Source organism: Rattus norvegicus, chromosome 2, assembly GCF_036323735.1.
Source record: "Rattus norvegicus strain BN/NHsdMcwi chromosome 2, GRCr8, whole genome shotgun sequence".
NCBI classification, from domain to species: domain Eukaryota; kingdom Metazoa; phylum Chordata; class Mammalia; order Rodentia; family Muridae; genus Rattus; species Rattus norvegicus.
Window position 1 is genome coordinate 61,114,928 of NC_086020.1, and position 7,925 is coordinate 61,122,852.

Here is a 7,925-nt window from a genome sequence, read left to right on the forward strand (position 1 = left end):
TAATTTTCTTTTTTTTTTTGATTTTTTTTTTGTGGGTTTATTTCTTTTTTTTTTTTTTAACTTGAGTATTTCTTATATACATTTCGAGTGTTATTCCCTTTCCCGGTTTCCAGCAAACATCCCCCTCCCCCCTCCCCTTCCTTATGGGTGTTCCCCTCCCAACCCTCCCCCCATTGCCACCCTCCCCCCACCAGTCTAGTTCACTGGGGGTTCAGTCTTAGCAGGACCCAGGGCTTCCCCTTCCACTGGTGCTCTTACTAGGATATTCATTGCTACCTATGGGGTCAGAGTCCAGGGTCAGTCCATGTATAGTCTTTAGGTAGTGGCTTAGTCCCTGGAAGCTCTGGTTGCTTGGCATTGTTGTACTTTTGGGGTCTCGAGCCCCTTCAAGCTCTTCCAGTTCTTTCTCTGATTCCTTCAATAGGGGACCTATTCTCAGTTCAGTGGTTTGCTGCTGGCATTCGCCTCTACATTTGCTGTATTCTGGCTGTGTCTCTCAGGAGCGATCTACATCCGGCTCCTGTCGGTCTGCACTTCTTTGCTTCATCCATCTTGTCTAATTGGGTGGCTGTATATGTATGGGCCACATGTGGGGCAGGCTCTGAATGGGTGTTCCTTCAGTCTCTGTTTTAATCTTTGCCTCTCCCTTCCCTGCCAAGGGTATTCTTTTTCCTCATTTAAAGAAGGAGTGAAGCATTCACATTTTGATCATCCGTCTTGAGTTTCGTTTGTTCTAGGGATCTAGGGTAATTCAAGCATTTGGGCTAATAGCCACTTATCAATGAGTGCATACCATGTATGTCTTTCTGTGATTGGGTTAGCTCACTCAGGATGATATTTTCCAGTTCCAACCATTTGCCTACGAATTTCATAAAGTCGTTGTTTTTGATAGCTGAGTAATATTCCATTGTGTAGATGTACCACATTTTCTGTATCCATTCCTCTGTTGAAGGGCATCTGGGTTCTTTCCATTTTCTGGCTATTATAAATAAGGCTGCGATGAACATAGTGGAGCACGTGTCTCTTTTATATGTTGAGGCATCTTTTGGGTATATGCCCAAGAGAGGTATAGCTGGATCCTCAGGCAGTTCAATGTCCAATTTTCTGAGGAACCTCCAGACTGATTTCCAGAATGGTTTTACCAGTCTGCAATCCCACCAACAATGGAGGAGTGTTCCTCTTTCTCCACATCCTCGCCAGCATCTGCTGTCACCTGAGTTTTTGATCTTAGCCAATCGCACTGGTGTGAGGTGAAATCTCAGGGTTGTTTTGATTTGCATTTCCCTTATGACTAAAGATGTTGAACATTTCTTTAGGTGTTTCTCAGCCATTCGGCATTCCTCAGCTGTGAATTCTTTGTTTAGCTCTGAACCCCATTTTTAATAGGGTTATTTGTTTCCCTGCGGTCTAACTTCTTGAGTTCTTTGTATATTTTGGATATAAGGCCTCTATCTGTTGTACGATTGATAAAGATCTTTTCCCAATCTGTTGGTTGCCGTTTTATCCTAACCACAGTGTCCTTTGCCTTACAGAAGCTTTGCAGTTTTATGAGATCCCATTTGTCGATTCTTGATCTTAGAGCATAAGCCATTGGTGTTTTGTTCAGGAAATTTTTTCCAGTGCCCATGTGTTCCAGATGCTTCCCTAGTTTTTCTTCTATTAGTTTGAGTGTGTCTGGTTTGATGTGGAGGTCCTTGATCCACTTGGACTTAAGTTTTGTACAGGGTGATAAGCATGGATCGATCTGCATTCTTCTACATGTTGCCCTCCAGTTGAACCAGCACCATTTGCTGAAAATGCTATCTTTTTTCCATTGGATGGTTTTGGCTCCTTTGTCAAAAATCAAGTGACCATAGGTGTGTGGGTTCATTTCTGGTTCTTCAATTCTATTCCATTGGTCTATCTGTCTGTCTCTGTACCAATACCATGCAGTTTTTATCACTATTGCTCTGTAATACTGCTTGAGTTCAGGGATAGTGATTCCCCCTGAAGTCCTTTTATTGTTGAGGATAGCTTTAGCTATCCTGGGTTTTTTGCTATTCCAGATGAATTTGCAAATTGTTCTGTCTAACTCTTTGAAGAATTGGATTGGTATTTTGATGGGGATTGCATTGAATCTGTAGATTGCTTTTGGTAAAATGGCCATTTTTACTATATTAATCCTGCCAATCCATGAGCATGGGAGATCTTTCCATCTTCTGAGGTCTTCTTCAATTTCTTTCCTCAGTGTCTTGAAGTTCTTATTGTACAGATCTTTTACTTGCTTGGTTAAAGTCACACCGAGGTACTTTATATTATTTGGGTCTATTATGAAGGGTGTCGTTTCCCTAATTTCTTTCTCGGCTTGTTTCTCTTTTGTATAGAGGAAGGCAACTGATTTATTTGAGTTAATTTTATACCCAGCCACTTTGCTGAAGTTGTTTATCAGCTTTAGTAGTTCTCTGGTGGAACTTTTGGGATCACTTAAATATACTATCATGTCATCTGCAAATAGTGATATTTTGACCTCTTCTTTTCCGATCTGTATCCCTTTGATCTCCTTTTGTTGTCTGATTGCTCTGGCTAGAACTTCAAGAACTATATTGAATAAGTAGGGAGAGAGTGGGCAGCCTTGTCTAGTCCCTGATTTTAGTGGGATTGCTTCAAGTTTCTCTCCATTTAGTTTAATGTTAGCAACTGGTTTGCTGTATATGGCTTTTACTATGTTTAGGTATGGGCCTTGAATTCCTATTCTTTCCAGGACTTTTATCATGAAGGGGTGTTGAATTTTGTCAAATGCTTTCTCAGCATCTAATGAAATGATCATGTGGTTCTGTTCTTTCAGTTTGTTTATATAATGGATCACGTTGATGGTTTTCCGTATATTAAACCATCCCTGCATGCCTGGGATGAAGCCTACTTGATCATGGTGGATGATTGTTTTGATGTGCTCTTGAATTCGGTTTGCCAGAATTTTATTGAGTATTTTTGCGTCGATATTCATAAGGGAAATTGGTCTGAAGTTCTCTTTCTTTGTTGTGTCTTTGTGTGGTTTAGGTATAAGAGTAATTGTGGCTTCGTAGAAGGAATTCGGTAGGGCTCCATCTGTTTCAATTTTGTGGAATAGTTTGGATAATATTGGTATGAGGTCTTCTATGAAGGTTTGATAGAATTCTGCACTAAACCCGTCTGGACCTGGGCTCTTTTTGGTTGGGAGACCTTTAATGACTGCTTCTATTTCCTTAGGAGTTATGGGGTTGTTTAACTGGTTTATCTGTTCCTGATTTAACTTCGATACCTGGTATCTGTCTAGGAAATTGTCCATTTCCTGAAGATTTTCAAGTTTTGTTGAATATAGGTTTTTATAGTAAGATCTGATGATTTTTTGAATTTCCTCTGAATCTGTAGTTATGTCTCCCTTTTCATTTCTGATTTTGTTAATTTGGACACACTCTCTGTGTCCTCTCGTTAGTCTGGCTAAGGGTTTATCTATCTTGTTGATTTTCTCAAAGAACCAACTTTTGGTTCTGTTGATTCTTTCTATGGTCCTTTTTGTTTCTACTTGGTTGATTTCAGCTCTGAGTTTGATTATTTCCTGCCTTCTACTCCTCCTGGGTGTATTTGCTTCTTTTTGTTCTAGAGCTTTTAGGTGTGCTGTCAAGCTGCTGACATATGCTCTTTCCTGTTTCTTTCTGCAGGCACTCAGCGCTATGAGTTTTCCTCTTAGCACAGCTTTCATTGTGTCCCATAAGTTTGAGTATGTTGTATCTTCATTTTCATTAAATTCTAAAAAGTTTTTAATTTCTTTCTTTATTTCTTCCTTGACCAGGTTATCATTGAGTAGAGCATTGTTCAATTTCCACGTATATGTGGGCATTCTTCCCTTATTGTTATTGAAGACCAGTTTTAGGCCGTGGTGGTCCGATAGCACGCATGGGATTATTTCTATCTTTCTGTACCTGTTGAGGCCTGTTTTTTGACCACTTATATGGTCAATTTTGGAGAAAGTACCATGAGGAGCTGTGAAGAAGGTATATCCTTTTGCTTTAGGATAGAATGTTCTATAAATATCCGTTAAGTCCATTTGGCTCATGACTTCTCTTAGTCTGTCGACATCACTGTTTAATTTCTGTTTCCATGATCTGTCCATTGATGAGAGTGGGGTGTTGAAATCTCCCACTATTATTGTGTGAGGTGCAATGTGTGTTTTGAGCTTTAGTAAGGTTTCTTTTACGTATGTAGGTGCCCTTGTATTTGGGGCATAGATATTTAGGATTGAGAGTTCATCTTGGTTGATTTTTCCTTTGATGAATATGAAGTGTCCTTCCTTATCTTTTTTGATGACTTTTAGTTGGAAATTGATTTTATTTGATATTAGAATGGCTACTCCAGCTTGCTTCTTCTGACCATTTGCTTGGAAAGTTGTTTTCCAGCCTTTCACTCTGAGGTAGTGTCTGTCTTTGTCTCTGAGGTGTGTTTCCTGTAGGCAGCAGAATGCAGGGTCCTCGTTGCGTATCCAGTTTGTTAATCTATGTCTTTTTATTGGGGAGTTGAGGCCATTGATATTGAGAGATATTAAGGAATAGTGATTATTGCTTCCCGTTATATTCATATTTGGATGTGAGGTTATGTTTGTGTGCTTTCATTCTCTTTGTTTTGTTGCCAAGACGATTAGTTTCTTGCTTCTTCTAGGGTATAGCTTGCCTCCTTATGTTGGGCTTTACCATTTATTATCCTTTGTAGTGCTGGATTTGTAGAAAGATATTGTGTAAATTTGGTTTTGTCATGGAATATCTTGGTTTCTCCATCAATGTTAATTGAGAGTTTTGCTGGATACAGTAACCTGGGCTGGCATTTGTGTTCTCTTAGGGTCTGTATAACATCAGTCCAGGATCTTCTGGCCTTCATAGTTTCTGGCGAGAAGTCTGGTGTGATTCTGATAGGTCTGCCTTCATATGTTACTTGACCTTTTTCCCTTACTGCTTTTAATATTCTTTCTTTATTTTGTGCATTTGGTGTTTTGACAATTATGTGACGGGAGGTGTTTCTTTTCTGGTCCAATCTATTTGGAGTTCTGTAGGCTTCTTGTATGTCTATGGGTATCTCTTTTTTTAGGTTAGGGAAGTTTTCTTCTATGATTTTGTTGAAGATATTTACTGGTCCTTTGAGCTGGGAGTCTTCACTCTCTTCTATACCTATTATCCTTAGGTTTGATCTTCTCATTGAGTCCTGGATTTCCTGTATGTTTTGGACCAGTAGCTTTTTCCGCTTTACATTATCTTTGACAGTTGAGTCAATGATTTCTATGGAATCTTCTGCTCCTGAGATTCTCTCTTCCATCTCTTGTATTCTGTTGGTGAAGCTTGTATCTACAGCTCCTTGTCTCTTCTTTTGGTTTTCTATATCCAGGGTTGTTTCCATGTTTTCTTTCTTGATTGCTTCTATTTCCATTTTTAATTCCTTCAACTGTTTGATTGTGTTTTCCTGGAATTCTTTCAGGGATTTTTGCGATTCCTCTCTGTAGGCTTCTACTTGTTTATTAATGTTTTCCTGTGTTTCCCTAAGGGAGTTCTTCACGTCTTTCTTGAAGTCCTCCAGCATCATGATCAAATATGATTTTGAAACTAGATCTTGCTTTTCTGGTGTGTTTGGATATTCCATGTTTGTTTTGGTGGGAGAATTGGGCTCCGATGAAGGCATGTAGTCTTGGTTTCTGTTGCTTGGGTTCCTGCGCTTGCCTCTCGCCATCAGATTATCTCTAGTGTTACTTTGTTCTGCTATTTCTGACAGTGGCTAGACTGTCCTATAAGCCTGTGTGTCAGGAGTGCTGTAGACCTGTTTTCCTCTCTTTCAGTCAGTTATGGGGACAGAGTGTTCTGCTTTCGGGCGTGTAGTTTTTCCTCTCTACAGGTCTTCAGCTGTTCCTGTGGGCCTGTGTCTTGAGTTCACCAGGCAGCTTTCTTGCAGCAGAAAATTTGGTCTTACCTGTGGTCCCGAGGCTCAGGTTCGCTCGTGGGGTGCTGCCCAGGGGCTCTCTGCAGCGGCAGCAACCAGGAAGACCTGTGCCGCCCCTTCCGGGAGCTTCAGTGCACCAGGGTTCCAGATGGTCTTTGGCTTTTTCCTCTGGCGTCCGAGATGTGTGTGCAGGGAGCAGTCTCTTCTGGTTTCCCAGGCTTGTCTGCCTCTCTGAAGGTTTAGCTCTCCCTCCCATGGGATTTGGGTGCAGAGAACTGTTTATCTGGTCTTTTTCCTTCAGGGTCCGGCGGTGTCTCTGGCAGGGGTCCTGCCGCTCCTGGGCCCTCCCCCACGGGAGCCCAGAGGCCTTATACAGTTTCCTCTTGGGCCAGGGATGTGGGCAGGGGTGAGCAGTGTTGGTGGTCTCTTCTGCTCTGCAGCCTCAGGAGTGCCCACCTGACCAGGCGGTTGGGTCTCTCTCTCACCGGGTCTGGGAGCAGAGAGCTGCTGCTATTATTCGGTTTTTTAAAGGGAGGAAATTCTGCCATATGATATAACATAGACAAGTCTTAAAACAAAAATGCTAAGTGAAATAACCCAGCACATAGCATATAGTTCCCCTTTCAAGCAGTAACCGGAATAGTCACATACATAGAGGCAGAGGTGTGTGACTGTCATGGACCCAGGGGCACAGAAAGTCACGGTTTAATGAGTATTTCTGCTTCACATGATGAAAACCCCATAGTTGTTAGTAGTGGTCAATAATTGTATAGCATCACGAGCATTCGCTGTACCACTGTACTCAATGCCTTAAAGAAAAGACTAACATGGAAATATTTGTAACAACTTTTAAAAGCTTCTAAGGAATATATTCCCATATGAAGAATGTGTTTCTGTGAGAATAGAGCAAGCCATTGCTATAGATGTTTAAACAAGCAGAATGAGAAAGTTAGTTGCTTTAAATAAAACGGGTTCTTCTTTATATCTAAGTGCAAAAAAAATTTTCCAGTGCCACAGGGAACACCATCTACCTCCTTAATATGTAGTGTTTTCATTTCTAAGTAGATGCTTGGTCCTAGATCTCTCTTGGAACAACAAAAAAGGTATCAGTGCATATAGAAAACAATGGAAATACCTACCAGAGCACCGGGTTTGTAATTGCTAGTCAGTAGGCCAATAGGCCAGTAGCTGGAGTAAGCTCTCATCTGTAAAACAATCAGGTTGAACTAGACAATAAGCAAAGGTTTATATCCACTCTAATATCCTACTCTTGGCAGTAAGAGGGCCTCGGTATTTCCTGAATGCCCCTGTAGTGCCTGAATTACCATGTCTTACCCACCCACTGACTGCAGACTCACTGAGTACCAAGACCCAAGTAAGGATGTTGGGTGCCATGTTGTTGATGTTGACATGGGAAATGTAAAAGTGGACCTCCCAAATCTGGGAATTAGGGAAGACACGCCCACCCCTGCTCCTTGAGGTCAGTAGTTAGCATGTCTATTGCTTTTTTAATACCCCATCATATCAAACATGGGGTATGCACAGAGCAAGCCTCAAAAAATAGGCAAAGTCTGTCAACATTCTACCAGACACACTTCTCTTAGTTTACATTATTTTCATCCTGTGAGGGAGTGCTTATGGCACTAAAAGTAAATTATCGAGATGAAAGGATATGTTTACTCCATGAAGCTATCCTGTATTTCTAAATGACTCTTAAGGTTTTGAGCAGTGTGTGGTGATGCACACCCATGATCCAGCACTCGGGAAGGTAGAAGTACAAGGATCTGGAGTTCAAGCTCACCCTAGATGAAGATGGGTTACATAAGACCCCATCTCAAAAGAAACAGGGAAAATATGTTCTCCACTAATTTGTCATGATTAAAAAATCAGCGACATCCAGGACTGCAGAGAAAGCTTGATAGTAAGTGTGTTGGAGGACCCAAGTTTAGGTTCCAGTACCCACTTAAAAGATTCTGCGTGGTCATGAATGC